An 18023-nucleotide genomic window follows, 5' to 3' on the forward strand; every position below is an offset into this window, starting at 1 on the left:
CAGCTAAGAGGAAAAGTGAGTGGAAATCTCAGAGCTGGTGGCAGCTAGGAAAGAGTCTATTCTGTTATCAAATAGTTGCAGAAACTGTACTCAGTCAGGCAGTCAAAAACACGCCTACTCAGATAAGGGTATCCCTGCACAGAAATCTCTTGACACTGCTTTGACATATTTACGTTCTTCAGCGATTATTCAGTTGCAGTAACTTAGAGCTCCTCTGCTGACACTCTCCTACCAGCCAGTCCCCAGCCCTTCTCGGGGAAGGGAAACAAAACGTTGCCCAAAGAAGTTACCCAAGTGGGTTGAGGTCCGTAGCCTGGCTTTGACTGCACACTGGTGATCCGGGCAAAGCGAGAGCAAGTGGAGGTTCAAAGCCTTTGGAGCTTTAACTCTACAATTAAGAGATTGATTTAATGCGCCCTAATCAAAGCCACCGCACGGCAGATAGCACACCCCTGAAGTTACGGTGAGATTATGCTACTCGTAAATCCTATTAGCCTGGACTTGTTGGAAGATCTGCTATCTAGAAGCAAGATACAATCGGTAAATTATTTATTTTAATTAATTCATTGAAGCAAAGAGAAAATAGCCTGGGTCCTATATGTCTACATCTCTTTGGCAGACAGGCAAAGAGGTGCAAGAGTTCAGCGACAGTTTTAAATGGGGGAAAGGATTCCTGCGATGCAGCAGATGAGCAGAGATTGCAGCAGCAGCATCCCTCGGAAATACACACCACCTTCTGCAAAGCAATAAACACCCATCGCCTGAAGCCCACCAAAACCGGGTGGCTTGGAAAACCTCCATCACAAGCCGAGGATGAAGAAATGCCTCCTATCTCCCCAGGTAACCTGCCCCGCTTCGGAGGGGTGGCAGCCCCAGGGAGGCGGCACAGCGTCCTCCAGCATCCCATCGCCGTCCCGACAGCGGGGGTCCAGACCCCGCCGTCAGTCTTTCTAACGGGGCTCTAACCCTTCCATCCCGATAGTGGGGATCCAGCCGGGAGGAAGGTCCCGCCGTCCCGATAGCGGGACGCTAACATGGGGGTCCTATCCTCATGTCCTACGACGAGGGTCCAGCCTCTCTCATCCCCACACGGAGCGGTCAGTCCCGCGCCATCCGGACAGCGAGTACTTCTCCCACCCCCTATACCGAGGAGCCGTACCTCGCCCCCCTGCCCCCCCGCTCCCACCACGACCCCCGGCTCAGCCCGGCGGGTGGTGCAATGGGGACAGGGTGCGACGGGGACCGGCGGTGGCATCGGCCGGGCCGGGGGGTGTCACACACGGAGGGTGCGGGGCGGGGGGTGTTTAAGGGGTGCGTGCAAACCCGTCGGCGCGGAGCCGGAGGAGAAGCGGCCGGAGCCGGGAGGGGAGAGGATGGGGGGGGCACAGCCCCGCTCGCAACTTTCCGCCGCGCCGAGGGACCCCGGCGGCCGCGCCGGCGGTGGTATCGTATGCAAATACGCACGCTGACGTCAGAGATCATGTGGGTTTTGGCGTAGATCCCCACCGATCGAGGGCTCTTTTTTTTTATTATTTTTCCTTTTTTCTTCTTTTTTTTTTCTTTTTTCCCTTTTCTCCCCGTTTTTTTTTTTTATTTTCTTTCCTTCTTTTCCCGTGCGCCGAGCGCGTGGCGGTGCGCGCGTGTTTCCCCCCCCCACCCCCCCCGCGTTGCGCGCGGCGCGGCGGGGGCGCGGGGTCCCGCGGGCTGGCGCGGCGGCGCGCGGAGGGGCGCGGAGCGGCGCGCGGAGCCCCGGTTCCGCTCCGCACGGGACTGTCGGTGCCGCCGCCCTGGGCGCAGGTAGGAAAACTTCCCAGGCTGGTTTCTCCCTTCTCACCCCCCCTCTCCTTTAACCTCCCGCTTCCCCGGCGGCCCCCGCCCCGCACACGGGCGCTCGCCGGCGCTCCAGCCCCGGCCGCTCACACCCAACTTTTCCTCCCGCACAAACTGTCCGGTTCCCGGGACTCCGGCGGCGACCGGGAGAGGGGGAAGCGGGGGGGACCGCGGGGGGTGGGAGCCGGGAGGGTTGTTCGGGTGGGTTCTCAATGGTTTATCGCTATATGTTTAATTTTTCGACATGCCGCCTCCTCCCCCCTGCCCTCCTCCCCGCTCCCCGCCGCTCCCGATCGCAAGTTTGGGTGAACGGGGGGAGGCAGCAGGAGGAGGAAGGGGAGGGGGGGTGAAACATGTCTACGTTTGTCTGTGTCGACATCAGCAACACAAAATATGGCGTCCGCTTTCGACAGGGCGTTACGTAGAGGCGAGCTGGGCGATTTTGTCAGTGCGGGCTCTAAACCGGAGCTGCTGGTTCCCGCGGAGGGGGACTCACGGACGCGGCCGCCCGGGGGTGCCGCAGGCGCGGGAGGGGCCCCCCGCCACGCGTGGCTCAGCGGCCGCACTTGGCAGCGGTTCCTCCTGCTTTAATTTGTGATTATGTTTTTCCTCTCCGCCCCCTTTCCTCTCCCCCCCCGAACCTCCCCGCTACCGGTTCCCCAGTGACGCCGTGGCCGGGCTCGGGGGCTGCTGGCGGGGATTGCGGGGAGCTGCGGGCGGGTGGCACCGCGCCGGGGCAGAGCCGGGCTCCCCGCTCCGCCTCCCCCCTTCACTCCCCCAACGCCTTCTTGTGGCGTTTTATTTCTCCGGGATGGGGAGGCTGGGGAAACTCGGCCCGTGGAGCGCTGCATCCACTTTTATTGGTGAGGAGGGGTGACTTTGCTTTTGTTTTCGCTGTTTTCCAAAGGCATCACGCAACCGTATCCTTTTTCTTCCTTCTGTCTGCCCCTCTGGGATGAGGGAGATAGCAAAAGACACAGGTTTTTCTCCCCTCTTTGCTAGGAATAAAACTTGGAAGTGGAGTTGGGATGTGCCTGCCTGACTTCGGGGTATCCTTCTGCCCGGCTTTTCCCTGAGCCCTTTAGTTCACTTTGCGCATGGGAATTCCTTCCGAGGGAGTAACAGCCTGGAAGAGGACATGACCCTGATTTCCTCACCCCTTGGGCTGCCCAGGCACCTCTCCGATGGCAGATCCGATGGTGATGCCCATCCTCTTGGGGCAGGTGCTCCTTCTAAACCGTGGGAGCTTGTGAGGGCCCTGCTGGGCAGGGAGAAACTCGCTAAAAGTTTGGGGTTGGAAGGTGGAGAGCAGAAAGGGAAAAAGCGTCGAAAGAAGTAGGAATGGGAGGGAAGAGAAGGACTTGGTGTGTGGGAAGGTGAGTTGGTGATGGGGGTCAGCACCTCCTGGCAGCAGGTCCTGAGGCAGCAGTGAGGGGAGCAGCAGACAAGGGTGGTAAGTGAACCAAGGGTGCCTTGTGAGCCAGCGCCTCTGGCAGCACAGGGGATCTCCCTCAGCAATGCCAGGGGTGCAGTGAAAGCCTGTCAGCTAGGCAAAACTGCTCTTTCCTATTAGATCTTCTTTTGTCCCACAGATGCCAAGATCCAAGTTCAGAAAGGGATTTTAGCACATCCTTTAGTGGGGCAATGACAGTCCTCCCAACAAAAAGAAAACCTTTCAATATTGGGGCTGAAAACTAAAATGTCAAATGCCTCAATGTAATTCCTTTACAGCAAATGATGGTAAATCTTTACCGCTCTCTGCGTCACCATCCAGCTCACCTACAAATAGTCCACATGTAGTTGGTCAGTTAGTTGTCTTTTGTTGTTTGGTTTTGGTTTTAAACTCAGATCAGGTTTTGTCCCTCCTGGCTCTGGCTGGGATGGTTGTGAAGGTGCAGGTGTGACCAGCAGGGTCTGATGTCTGTAGCAGAAACCTCTTCCATGCAGCCGTATGGGAAATGACATGTGGAGTAGCACTGCTGTGTGCTGCCGTGGTTTTACGAGACCGGTAGAGGAGTAATTTTGCTGTTTAAGAGGTATCTGTGACTGAAGTGCTTTGCCAGTGTAATCTACCCCTGTCCTGCTGAAGCCTTTCTCATGTAGATGTGACTTCAGTCTCTTGTATGAACCCTGCAGCTCTTTGAAACACAGAATTGCAAATTGATCTCCGGGTCAGGGAAAACAAGGTACTGGCCAACAGTCAGGGAGAATATAAAGGCTAAAAAGCAACAGCACATTTAAAGTTGTTGTGTGGTCCTTTAGGAGCCGTGTTTATCCCCTTCCAGGCTTCTGCAGAATGAATGGCAGAAAGCTGTCCCGTGTTCATCCTGTCTTCTCGTACCCATGAGGAACTTGGTGCTGGAAGGCACTTATACATGTGTATAGCTCAGTTATCAGCCCAAAGCCTGCCTGATTACTCACCTTCGTGAAATGACATTTGTCTTGCCTGCCCACCCCAGAAATTCTCCTGTCGATGTTTTGTCCCACAGGACATATTTGCTGTTGGTGTTTAAAAGGTGTGTGCTCCTTCCAACCGCTGTCTCCCAAAGTACCACTTTCTTTGTCTTTTACCTTAGTTACAATCAGTAATTTCTAAACTGTGTGTAAAACCAATAATCCATTGTATGAGACAGCCCAAGTTGGCAGTGTCACGTTTGGTTCTTTTTTGTTAGAGAGGGGGAGTTTTATTGAGTTTTTATTAAAAGTCGAAAAAAGAAAGCTGACATTCGATATAGCAAAGTTACTGCTTCTCACGTTTTCAAACCAGTTTCAAACTGCTTCAGGCTGGAGTGAGAACACAGCAGGGTTTGCTCATCCTCATACAAGATGAAGATTTTAATGCCAGGCATGACATCACTGTATTTGCATGTGCGACATCTTAGGGCTTTATTCCTTTTAGCTTTGCTTTAGCTCAGATGATCCTCAGCAATATTATTTGGAGTCTCTCTGGTTGGGATGTTTTGACCCATGTCTAATTTTCAAGTGTGGCCACTTACGGAGTGAAAGCATCCACTGAAAATAAATAGTATTTTGTTCATAATTTGTTTAGAAATGGACAGTGTCACTTGAGACGCTGAGATTTTACCGTGGCTGACAGGGTGCCCTGAAGCTGCATTTGCTTTTTAGGTGGAGAAAGTGTAATTGTAGCTTTGACTTTCTTTCAAGTGCAGGGGTAATATAGGAAGTGTGCTGCTTTCCCTAAAAGTTACTGCAGAATGAAGTTTGCAGTGTGCACATCTGCATCTGTTCCTGTTGAAAGTAATAAACAAAAGTTGGCATTAAAATAATCTATGAAGGCTTTAACTTAAAGCCATTAAAGTAATTGCTACCCCTTTGTCAAGGTGTGTTTACATGTGTCACTTCAGCTGGAACTAATATTTGAGGTGTTTGTTTTATCAAGCCCTCAAAAATAGGTAGGTCTGAAGTTCACTGGGTGTCACGATGCGGTTCAGTCCCAGGGCACAGTAACTTTGGGTTGATTTCTGAAAAAGGCGGAAAAGCTGTTGATTTCCATAATGTTGCAAATACTTTTCAAGCAGGGCAGTGTTTGAGAGTTAGGTTTGCAAACGTGTAGCAAAATGGGAATGAAGTGAGTCAGGCCCTTGGAAGATGAAAGGACAAAAGCTCAATTCCAGCCTTCCCGTCCAGAGGCAGTTCAGAAACCACCGACCCAGCCCTCTCTCCCCCACACCACCTTCGCAAGTCAGAAGGGTTGTTTATTTTGTTTTTATAAAGATGCATTTGGGGTTGTTTCAAGAAACGCTGTGGGTTTGGATATAAGGCAATGCCCTTGGCAAGCTTTCCTCCAAACTGAGAGGCAAAATGTGCTTCTGAAGTGAAAACTGGATTTTCCTTAAGCTGAATTTACCTAAAGTGGCCAGCGTGGTGAGTCTGCTGGTGAGACCAGGAGATCCGGTCACACTGAGGGAGGTGTGTGAAGTGGCTTTGTGAATTTAGCAGTGAAGAAGCCTCAGATGGGTTGGTTTTGTTAGTGAGCAGAGGGAGAATGACACAGGCAAGCAAAGGAGGTTTTGGCATTGACAACCAGGAGGGGACTTTAAAGGAGTCCTCCTGGGTGGGGGTTATTCTGGAGGCTGAGGACATCGGTTGTGGTACAACATGCTCTTGAGTGCGTGGATGAGATGAATGTGCCCAAATTGCCTGCAGCAAGTGATGCCCCAGGCAGGGCTGGCCATGGGAAGGCTCATGTCGGTGCTCGGTGGAGGGCAGCATTTGGATCTGGAGGGCTGATGGAGAAGGGATAAAGGGCTGGAAAGCAAATGGAGAAGAAAGTGATCTGTAACACCTGCGTGGTTAGAAATAACACATTGGGAGCTAGGTGGGACACGAACGTCAGGGATTTCAATGAGTTTTTGACAACCTTTTGTGGATCAGCCCAGTGTGCAGGGTACACACTGGTGTGCTGGGTGGTGAAAGCAGGTCACATGCAAGGAATTTGGTGTCACTCTGGCAGCAAGCTTCCCCAGCTACATCTACTGTTTATAGCATCTTCAGGTTGTGGCCCCAGGCAGATTTCCAGCAGGGACCTACCTGATCAAGCAAATCAAAGCCTGCTCATCATTTGCCTCTCAAATTAACTTTTGCACACATTTTGGGAGGAAATTGCAGATCCCCCACCCAGCCATAGACTACAGGTTAAGCAGGTCCGTGATCAGGGCTCACCCTTGGGCTCAGTTGTCATCCACACCATTCACAAGCTCTGAAGTGACGTGGGTCTCCTCTGTTTCGTGCTGCCCTTCATCTCACAGCCATGCAAAGTTTGCTGGCTGCCCACACCCCAGGGGTCTGGCTTAAAGGGCAGCAGCAGCATCTGTAGGATCATAGAACCATAGAAGGGTTTAGATTGACAAGGACCTTTAAAGATCATTTCATCCAACATCCCCTGCAATGGGCAGGAACATCTTTTGCTCAGAGCCCTGTCCAACCTGACCTTGAACACTGCAGTGATGGAGCATCCACAGCTTCACTGGGCAACCTGTTACAGTGTCTCACCACCCTCACTGTAAAAAATTTCTTATGTCCAATCCCTCTTTTGGTTTAAAACCATTGCTCCTCATCCTGTTACTACAGGCTTTGGCAAAAGTGAGCATGGATATATTTCAGACTGCTTGCTATCTCATTACAGGGGATACCCAGATCCTAGGAGTGCATGAGTGCTTTGGTGGGGTCAGCATCCCACAACCACACCGAAAGCTTGCTCCTTGGGTGAATTTGCTGGTTGTAGTTTTATTGTCCCAGCCCTGCCTGATGAGTTTGATAAGTGACACTAGCAAAATACGTGCTTTTGCTGGTGTAACAGCCCTTCTGCTCATGGGTTTTGCCAGCACAGCTGCATCAGTGACATATCCTGCCCTGGGCTGATAGAACCGCATGGTAAGCGTTAGTGTTACAGACTTGACATGAGACTTTCCCATGCAGAGATGTCTGCTGTCATGTGCTTGCTCAGCTCTTGATGGCTGCACATCAACACTTCTTCCTGGGAAACCTTTTTTACTGCTTGAGTTAAGCCCGAGTTAAGCCCACTCCTCCCTGCAGGAGCTTGCACTGGGGCTCTGGGGCACAGGAGGGGGTGCATCCTGGACCAAACACAAGTGTCTCTGTGCACATCACAGAGTTCCCTCCAGACCAGTGTTATCTAATTTGTCATATCTCCCACTTGAGAGACTCCTCCAGAGCCTAAAATTCATCTCCTCTCCTGGAAAAATGTGTCAAAGCTGAAAACCAAAGTTATTTCCCTTGTGGTACTCCACTCACTGTTCCCTTAGCTATGAGTTTGCATGGAAACAATCTCAGTGAGAACCACCTCTCTGCTTCAGTCCCTTCTTTCTCAAGTGATGTATAGATATGTATTAGTACTGGTTTTTAACTTGCAGTATTTTGGTGATGTGATTTACGGTGTGGTCCCAGTTGGCACCAAGAGAGGGGACAATTAACTTCATGTGAGCAGTGGGAGGGCTGGGACAGGAGCTTCTCTCTCTGGTTTCTGTGCCCCATTATGGGCCTGAAACCTTAGTTTTCTTCCCATTTCTCCCCCCCATTCTTCCTGTCCTGCCCTTATTTCTCCTCTTAAATACTAAATATTTTTCTTTAACTCGCAACCTCAAATTACCTGTCAGTTTTGGCTTCTCTTTTGTCCTAAATGGTCTGTTGTTCCCACAATGTTCTAGTAAGTGTTAAAACTGCAGTATTTCACTGGTTGGAGCTTAAAACAAGCAAACAAACAAAGCTCCAGACACCAACAGAAAGAGATTCTCTGGCTTGTTTGCAGTCAGTGACCATAACTAAGGCAGCCTGAAGTTCAGGGTTATTTAACCTAATGTCCAGTCAGTTGAGTGGAGGAGGAAGTTCTGTGAGCAAAGCTGTATAGGGAAAAATATGTTTCCATTTTAAACGGAATCTCTTTGTGTTTGGTTGATGGTTTTTTAAATAGCAGCCAAAAGAGGCAGGTTCTGAGCTGCTCCTTAAAGGCACCCTCGGGTGGGTTTAATAAAATGCCAATGTTTCTCAAGAATTCCATGCTCCTTCCCTTGCCTCTGATGTACGTATTCCTTTTTCTCACTCTTCAAGCCTTGGACTTCTTATATATATCCCAACCTAATTTTGTGCTTATTAGTTTCAGTTACTTCATGTTACACTCACTTGGATAGCAGAAGTGGGAAAATGCTTGTTCTTGTCAAAAATCTTATCTGCAAGAAGGAAATCCAAGAGTAAACAGCTGGAGGTAGTAAGTTCTGTTGGATTTCACAGAGTGCTGGGACAGAGGCCCCAGGAAGCCATGTGGGGAGGTTCTGGATCCTCTCAGGCAGGGGGAAGCCGGTACAAAGCAGACAGTGCCAGCATCGCCGAGCTTTGCTGGCGGAGCGCTGCTGATTCACTCTCGCAAGAAATAAAGGAAAGTCCTGATGGTTCTGGCCTGGAGTGTTTTTGAGGAGATGCCTTCCCCGCCTCTCTTCCTGCCTCCCACCTCTAAAGCAAATATGTTTTGTTGTGGGGTTGTTATTTTTCAGCATCCTCTTCAGCACGAACTGTCAGGCACCACAGGGAGTTTTTCCTTGTCTTTTGTCTCTCCAGAAACTGATTTATTTAAATGATATGCTGGGAGCACGTTGCTGTTACAGGCTTCGGTGCTTGTCATCTTCCTGGGCTTCGGTACATTTTACTTGAAAACTGTGGAAGATGGGGTTATCCCAGAGGATCACAGTTCCCCCGAACCTGAGGCTTTTCTGCATTTTTCCAACTAGGCTTTCCTTCCCAGTCTTCTGAGAAGAGCCGTGTTGGGTCACATCTCTTTATTTCCATATGACTGAAAGGCAAGGAAGTGGTTTGAATGCTTGCCTCCCTCCTGGGGAGAGTGCTTAGCTGCCTGGCTGGGTATCCATGTGGCTGTCGCTACTCCCACCCTTGGGATCACTGCACCAACACCCTCCTTTTCTTCAGCAAAAGGTGATTACAGAGCTCTTTATCACTCGTTTATTTCCTTGTCACTGTCTGGCATCCCCATGGCATCTCTTGCAGCCTGTCACAGTTATGGTGCTGCCTTTCATTACAGTCATGTCATGCTTGGTACTAGGAGGAGTCATGACCTCACACTTGCACATTTTTGGGATCTGTTTCTCATCACTCAAGACTCATCAGCCAGGTATTTTTGAGAGCCAAAAGCCCTTTTACCTGGTTCTTAGCCTAAGAAACAGATCTCCCTAGCCTGTGTTCAGGTACAGGCATCTTACCAGGAAGATGTGTTACCATTTTGAGGGTTAGGTTTAATTTTCTTTGAGAAGCCAGCAGTGATAAGATGCTGACAAAGACTTGTGTGAGGTGTTTGAACCAGGGAAGGTTTGTTGGGATGCTGCACATGAGAGATGGCGAACGCAGCAGAGTCTCCGGTGCAGTTGTGCCAGGATGCTGGGTACAGGGGCTGGTGGCCACTGAGGACCTGCGGGATTTTTCCCAATGGGTAGGAAGTTTCCACGTGCAAATGGTGATGAGTAAATCCAGAGGAAACTGCTGCCTTAGGAAGCTTTAACCTTCCTCCATCTGTCTGGGATTCTCCAGCATCATTAAGGAAGGAATAAGTTTTGAAGCAATTGGAGTGACAAGGAAGAAGGATATGTTTTGAGGGAACTGTGTTCTTAATTTCTGTTAACTTGGCAGCTTCTCTTTCTTTAGACTTGGAGCATCCTCAGCTTTGCTGTTGCTAAAACAGTTTTTACAGGACGCCCCTCCACTGCAATGCTGCTGGTATCTCATCTGCCTGCCTTTGAGGGGATGAGGTGGCTTGAAAAATGCTGTTGGAGGCAAACACAAGTTTCAAAATCTGCAGTTAATCAGATACAGGGGGGAAAAAAGTTATCTCTCTAAAGTATTTTGCTTTCAAGCCTAAATATACTTGAAGTGCCTTAAATACTGTTTGCTTGCCCTGTTATCCTGGATCTTAGCCTTATCTATAAGTACCTTATTTTCATGTCTTACCTCATTTTTACATGTTTACCCTCTGTGTGGTGGTCCAGAAGAGCATGCAAATACGCAGTGTGTGTCTGAGCCAGAGGAGGAGTGATATGACCTATTATTTATGGCAGAAAGATCTCGTACATTGGGGTGATCTTAGCTGCAGCCCCATCTCTTCTCCATCAGCAGATCAGAGCACCAAGCTGGTAAAGTATTCTGAACTCCTGTCTGTTCACTCTGCCCTTGTTTCATGGTGAGCACCGGTTTAGGAGGAAGCACGTTGTTGAGATCATGGTTTGCATTTTGAACTTCTTTGTGGTACACTCTTCCTTCCTCTCTTCCCTCACCTGCCTGTTCCCACCATGCCATCACTTCAAAGGGCTCAGTCTGCATCCCAGCAGGGAGCCTGCCACAGCAGGGTGCTTGCAGGGCAGGGAAGGCTCGTTTCCATCCACAAGGAAAGAGCTTTGTGCTTGATGGAATGAGGGACCTGCTTTGAAATGTGCTTTTACATGTGAATCACCCCCTGAAAAGTGTGTCAGGTACGTTGTAAGGGGGATATTGGGTATTTAACATCAGCACTGCTGCATCCAGAAATTGGTAGTGATGTATGCAATATGCACTACTGTATGACAGAGAATTTGTGGCTGTTTGCAGGATGCTTTACTTACAGAAGGTAGCAGGATTGGGATTATTATCACCCCTTCTCTGCCACGCTTTCACCTTTTCTTTTAGACGTCTTGTATGCAACAATGTGAGGTGTAGTTTGCTGCATTTGGTGTATTTGTACAGGAAAGCTGAATTCCTCCCTGAGCCTCCTCTCTGTATTGATTTCTGCAGCCAAGGTTAGAATTTGATCACATTTTTCAGTTAGCTGCCTTGGACTCAATGCATCCTTTCCTATTTGCCTCTTCCTGGCATGAGCAGTGCCTCGGTAGATGAAGCTCTCACAGGATTGCTCAAAATGACTCGTGTTTTTATCAAAGTGTTTTTGTTATTTTACTTTAATTGTTAACCTGGCTGCATTTTGTTTGTGTCTCTGTAGAGATGGAGGGTTTATTTGTTCCTTCTCACTCTTGCCCTGATTGAATCTCAGGGTGGAGGCTGCTACCAAGTGTCACAAGGTCACTGTTGCTTTGGGTTTGGTTTGTGCATCTTACAGAAGAGTTCCTGCAGTGAACTTATGGCACAGATCAGCCAGGAGACAATTCTGCTCAAATTCATGATTGCTGGCCTGCACAGCGGTGGAGTAGCCACCCTGTATTCTTGGTCTTTTACAACCTACAGATACTCATCTTGAAACACTCTTCACCTTTCACTGTGGCCACTTGGCTTGGTTGGGGTTGCCACTTGATTAGGTTTTGGCTAGCACATGAATGTTACTTGTCCCTTTGATGTGTTTAAAAAGCAGTGAAAAATAAGTACTCAGGAATTTGGAAGCAGCAAGTTAACACACAGTTAGTACTGAAACTTTTACAATGTAGAGAAAAGAGGAGGAAAAATATCAAGAATCTTTTTCCTTCTTTTTTAAATGAAAGAGGCAGCTAATGGGAATCTGATTAAGATGCATTTGAAGATGAGTAGGGGTAGTTTAATCATTAACCTTTTTTTACTTGTCTGTGGTTTTGAAATATCCATTCTTAAATTATGTAAAATAAATGGTATAAGGGTTAGGAACAGCCCAATGCACATCCGGGTTTGGCAGGGTTCTTCATATGTGAAGTTACATCTTTAATGTGATTTAAATAGTTCAGTAGTAATAATAATAAAGTCTTTAAATCAAGACTTATAGCAACTTTAAGATGTTCCGCACTTAAAGCATGAAGGAATGTGACATGCTATGGGTTTTAAAAAGAAGCACTATACATTCATTCCTAATTATGTACTTTATTAAGTTCAAGTAGTTGTTGTGGGGGTTTTTTCCCAAGGCATGTTGGGAAAATTATATTTTTTTATCAAATGATAAAATAAAATAAAATAAAGTAACTAGTTGAAATTTAACATAGTAAACTGATTTTATAGGTCTTAATACAGTGAGGATCTGTTAAGGTCACCTTTGATCTGCACTGAAAACAGGCAGGCAGAGTCTTGTTTGAAGGCAAGCAAAGCCAAGGACCACTTCTGTTAAAAATCAGAAGACCTCATTCCAGGATTGTTGGAAGATGAGCAGTAGAAGCTTGTTGGAAGCCCACTGTTTAGGTGAGTGTAGGGTGTTGGTAGGGAAGTTTTTTGTCTCTTCAGTGAGTGCCTGCAGATAGATTAGGCAAGTCATAGTTAATTATTTAACAAAGGGCCCGGTGCTCAGTTGCCTTTGACTCTTGGCTCTATTTAACATCTGTGTTTTGAAGGGTGGAATTAAGCCTGCAACTCTGAAGTTAAACTTTTCGTTTCCTTTTCTTCTTCCCAAAGAAAGCAAAGCTCTTGACTGCCAGCTCTGAGCATTACAGCCCTAGCAGCTAAAGTGCAAACTTCTGCACTCTGTACTAAGGACACTTACATAAAAGCGAGATATTCAGATCACTTGCAAACCCCACTCAGTTCATGGGCTTGCTGTTGAAAACTATGGGTCTGTGCTGTCCCTCTTCACCTGGAGGTCTTCAGGGAGTCTCTTTGCTACCAATCCTTGCTTTTTGTGCAGACCCCTATCAGTTGTTGAGCAGAAGAAGATTCACAAGTGACAAGCCAGATGTGATGTGACCTGAAGTCCAGGAGAATGATTATTCCTGAGGCCAGTGGAACTGATGCAGAACACTTTCCAGTGTGTTTGACTCGTGAGATTGAATTCTTGCATATGCTTGAAGAGGAGTCAGACTAACCCCTCTCCACTTCATGGCCTGGTGATGGGGATCTCTCCTACACACCCTGTCTGTTTTCATGAGACTGCTAGGAAGTTACTGCCTTCAAGATTTTCACCTCTGTCAAATGACAATCATTAGTCAGCAAATTAAAAGAACTGTAGTGCTGGGATTGATAGACCCACATGAACATGGAAGCAGCCGGAAACCAGTGTCACAAATCCCTTAACAATCAGTGATGCTGGCAGGGATAAAAAGAAGGAAACGGAGTTTGGCAATGACTAAACTTTTACCCAGTTCTTCTTGTCATCCCCTTTCGTTTTGCCCCTGCCCAGGCTGTAGCACTGGAGTTGCTCCCATCAACCTGACTGGCAGGCAGCAGCCTCTTGGGTGCCCTTCCTGAGTAAAGCTCCCTGCAAGTGAAGGTACCAAGAGGTGATGTGCTTTCCTGGCTGCACACATACAGGCGAGGTGATGCCAATTCAGAGGTATGATAGAGGAAGTACAGCAAAAACACCTTTTAACAACAGTTTTCGCTGCATGTGAAGCTGAAATCATAGGAGCTGTTCTTTGAAGTTGGCTGCCTAATTGCATTGTGAATTTGGCTTTCAGGGTGCAGCTTTGAACAGACAGCTGAGACCTCTAAAAGGCCCAGCAACCCCACTCTTTTTATTGGCATAAATGACTACATGCATTGTGTGGTCCTGCCCGGGTAAGTGTTTGGGATGTTGCGGTTGTATTTAAGACACAGCACTGAGGCCTCTGCATTCTCGCGGATGTGCGCATAGCATCAGGACAGTTGGTGCAGACCCTGTGCAGCAGTATCCGTCCCTCCTGGGTGACAGCAGCAGGGCTGGAGCCTTGAGGCCAGTTCTGCTGGAGGCCCTGTGATCAACTCCTGGGTCTTGCCATGATGGGGAGGATTTGATAAAAGGATCAAGCCATTCCTTCACATTATCGCATTGTAGTGAATGGGCAAACACTGCTGTTCTTGTCTTGCCTTTACCTTTGAGATCACCAGCAGCTGCTTCATTAACTATTAATGGCCTGCTCATTAATGCTGTAAAAGGCAGGACCAATCTTGCAAATTTTCTGGACTTCTTCCCCTGAAATATTTATGAGCTTGCTGTGCAAAAGGGCAGGAGCAACAGCAGAGAACATGCCTCCAAGTTTTGTTGAGCATTATTAAAGAGCTCATGAATATGAAGAAGCTGCCAGATTCTCTTTTCTTTTTTTGGCTTTCTGAGCTTGTGCTGCGCGTCTGGCTGTAGGGGTTGAGCAGGCTGGTGGTTTGGTGAAGCATCAGTGGCTCAGTTGGTCCCTTGATAAGCTGTTACTGCAGACAACCCTCTGTAACACGTCAGATTCGTAACGAGACTAACTATTCTAGTGTCTGGTCTTCTGTCTTCTTAGCAGAGACTTGGCTGCTTTACTGATGATTCATAGTTCCTGTAGTGCTTTCCTTTGCGTTGTGCTCTACGAGCACCAAGGTGTAAATGATACCTCCAGGGGAGGTTTTATTACTCTTGTTTAATAGGTGGGGAAACTGAAGCACAAAAGTTGAACAGCTTGCCTGGAGCTGAGCAATGGGAAGCCTGCAGAGGATGGAAGTGGTTTTGCCCAAAACTGTAATGTTAATTTTGATTAGTCTAGTTAATGTGAAAGAGGGGGACACTCACCAAGCCTCATCTAAAAACATTGATACAAGTCGTTCCTGTCCCATCGCAAACAGAGCTCCTGCATGATCACAGAGAGGAGCACTGAGTGGCACTTTCCCTTGGAAGGCGCCGGTTGTTTTAGCTCCCTCCAGTACCACGAAGCAGCAGGGAAGCTATTTTTCCCCTCCATCCAGATTTAGGAGAGAAAATTGTGTTCTTCCCATCACTTTCATCTACAGCAATAAAGATTCTGTCCACGAAATCCCAACTGCAGCTCAGCTTGTGGTGCACCAGGCAGATTAAAATCTATATTTCTTTCTCACAGCCATCTGCAGAGCAAACACCAGTGTAAATACATGTGGGAGGCTTTTCTCTGTAAAGTAAGTATATATGCTTTAAAGAGAACAGGTACGACCTCAGGAGTGAGGACTAGTCTGTACAAAGTTAAACGTCTTTCCCATATGCAGACAGCTTTCAGAGTAACAAGGCTCCTGTGTGTTTGGAAGATGCAGGGTGTGTCAGGAATGACCATCCTTTAATACTGCTTGAGCTTCTGGGCTTGCAGGTAGCACCAGAGTGGAGCCAGGCAGCAAAACAGATCCATATCAGAAGCATTTGCTGGTACAATTTTCTCATTATTTCTTAGAGAGTGTGAATATTCTATCCCACATTGAATCAGATCCCAAGGGATGATTGGTTTCTCTCCTGGAGCCATTCCTTTCAGTTGATGGAGCAAAGTTATGGTGGATCCAGGATAGAATTTGTTCTGGCCTTCACCGGAACAGCATTTAAGAGTTTATCTTAGCAGCTTTATTTCATGCTGCTAGGCCAAGGGGAAGGAAGAGCCTGCTCAGGTAGGCCAGTAGTAGCCACAACTTAGTGGTAGAACATGGTCATATTGTGCCATGTACGATTGCAGCAGGCCCTGGTGGGACTGCATTAGCACAATGATCTCCAGGAACATCCCAGCAGTGTGCTGAATGCCATCTGGTTTTGCCCTCAAAACTAGTGTGTCTCTAGGGAAGACTTCTGGGACTCTGCTGCTGCAAGAATAGCATCCAGATCTTGAGCAACCCTTGTCACTCTGTTGAAGCAATTCAATAGCTTCAGTACCCATCTACCCAAGGAAATAGGTAGACGCAGGATTTGAGTCCCTGTCCCTTGGCTCTTCCAGAGACAGCTGCAGTGGAGCTGCAGAGCACATCCTCATTAACTATTAGTTACCAGTGGTGCTGGTACCTTGCCATCTCAGAGCTACTCTCTTCCTCATGGAAGATCTGCCCCCTCATCCCATGAAGCGCCATGCAAGTTTTAGGAGCCCTTTCCTCGCTTCTTCCTTGGCAGTTAGTAGGAGTCTGCCCGAACAGACCCTGTTTCTCCTCTCTGAGTTTGGGGTTGAATCACAGGTGAGGAATGTTGGAAAACGTCTGTTCCTGAGCAGAGGGCAGACCAGTGTAATTCAGAATACTGGGAGCTGTGTCTATCTCTGCTAAAGGCTTCAATGATCAAGTGTCAGTGATGTGAGAAAATACAGTGAAAAATAACATTTTTAGTAAGGTCATTGTATTCCACAAAATAACTGGAAGAGGGAGGGGTTCTATATAGAAACATGAGATTTTGGTTCCTTGGTATCATAACGTGACCTAAAAGAGCTGCTGGCAGCAGAGAAGTTCCAGATGTGTCTTCTGTATTCTGCTCAGCTGCGGACTACGTTTCCAAGGAAAAAGCATGTCCGTTCGCAGTCTTGGGCAGATTCCTGATTTCAACACGTTTGGTCTGAGGACAGGACCGTGCTTTGGAGAATGCTGCAATTCATTATTCGTTTTCCTTTCCTGCCAGTGTACTCATGTCTTGTCAAGATAAAAATGATTGCTCACATTTATGAATGGTGATTTCTAAAATCTAGCCTTCAAAACGATATCTTGGCATCTAAGTGATCAGTGAGGTGTTAGTATTTCAGTGGGACTTGTGGGTCTCCAGCATTCTTGGTAGAAACCAAGCTGCATCTTGTGTCCTCAGGGGGGAGGTACCCAGGTTTGGAAGTGGAGCTTAAATTTTCACGTGCTTTTAAATTGGTGGGTACTCCAGCCAACAGCCACTTTGGATCACGATAAATTCTGACTCAGGAAAATGTGATCTAAGCCTAAAATTAAGAAGAAGAAGAAAGGGCAAAACCAGCCTTATAGTTCATGGGTAGAAATGGGGGGAACAGGACAGGCGACCAAACAGAATTGTTCTCAGTTGAGTCTGGGATGAAGCTGTCCTGCAAGACTTGCTAACCTTGGACTTTTCAGAAGAATTTAATTGTTATTTGGTATGTGTTATTTTCTCTTTTTTGCCATCGATGCTGTTTATTTGTATTGTGCTTGCTTTGGCTTAAGGAGTGCAGATTTGCCTTGCAGCTGCCATACTTGCATAGTTGGGTCCACCCACACTAAGACGATGTGATGGGGACCAAAACAGCACTCATCTAGAGTTTGCAGATCCATGAAAACTGTCCTTTTGGGCTTCTTATAAAACCATTTCTTTCAGGGCATCAGCATCTTAACTTGCTTGACAGCATCTGATGGTCGCCACCTCCAGTGGAGTGAGCAGCTCTGTGTGGAAAGGTTCAAATGGTGGATTTTGTGTTGTGTGGGTTGTCGGGTATGCTGGGAAGTTAGCTCGCATCGCACCTTCTTCTGAGAATAGCTTGGGGTTAAGCCATGCCTACACTAGAGTTCTGCCAGCAAAGCTGTACTGGCCAGGAAGTGTGAAGAGGTGTGATTCCTGAGCCACACAGCCGTGCTGGCACAGCCCTAAGGCACAGAGGCACTGTGTACATACGCTGGGGAATCCACCCTGTCTCCAGCCTGCTGGGCTCTTGTAGACCAGAGCTTTGCTGCTAGAGCCCTATCTGCCGTGTAGGATTTCAACAAGGTTACATGGATGTTCCTCTGCTGCTGGAGTGCTTCTGGGGTTGTAGTTCCTGTGAATCTTTAACGGGGTGTTTTCAGATCCTCCTCAAATAAAACAGAGGTGAAAGGCACACTTTAATGTTGCAGGTTCTCATCGTTCCTTTGCAGGGTGGTTTTGATGTTCCCGACGTGCTCTGGAGCAGGGCACAGCAGCTGCTATTCTAGCTCTGTGCCATCTCATGCTGGATAATGTTGCAAGATCCAAAAATAAAAAGTGGAAAAATATGCAGACAGAGGAAACAAGGCGCAACTTTACCTCTACGGCAGAGCAGCCCCCTTCCCTCCTCCTAGCCCAGATTCACCCCCTGCATCAGGAA

General features: G+C 47.9%; 1 protein-coding gene across 4 annotated transcripts in view; it reads left to right on the forward strand.

Moving 5' to 3' along the window:
* The first annotated feature begins 215 nt into the window (after positions 1–215).
* Positions 216–18023, forward strand: part of ZHX2 (zinc fingers and homeoboxes 2) — a 74963-nt gene continuing 57155 nt past the window's right edge. For 2 of the 4 annotated variants that reach the window (XM_061373487.1, XM_061373489.1), the window contains exon 1: positions 216–840. The gene's annotated coding sequence lies outside the window, so the exon portion shown is untranslated. Of the gene's footprint in view, positions 841–1680; positions 1798–18023 lie in introns of those variants that run through there. The other 2 variants (XM_061373488.1, XM_061373486.1) reach the window with 2 other exon arrangements.

Source organism: Neopsephotus bourkii, unplaced genomic scaffold, assembly GCF_033783945.1.
Source record: "Neopsephotus bourkii isolate Nb327-2 ecotype Australia unplaced genomic scaffold, CSIRO-AGI_Nbou_v1 NB_1630, whole genome shotgun sequence".
In the NCBI taxonomy this organism is placed as follows: Eukaryota; Metazoa; Chordata; class Aves; order Psittaciformes; family Psittacidae; genus Neopsephotus; species Neopsephotus bourkii.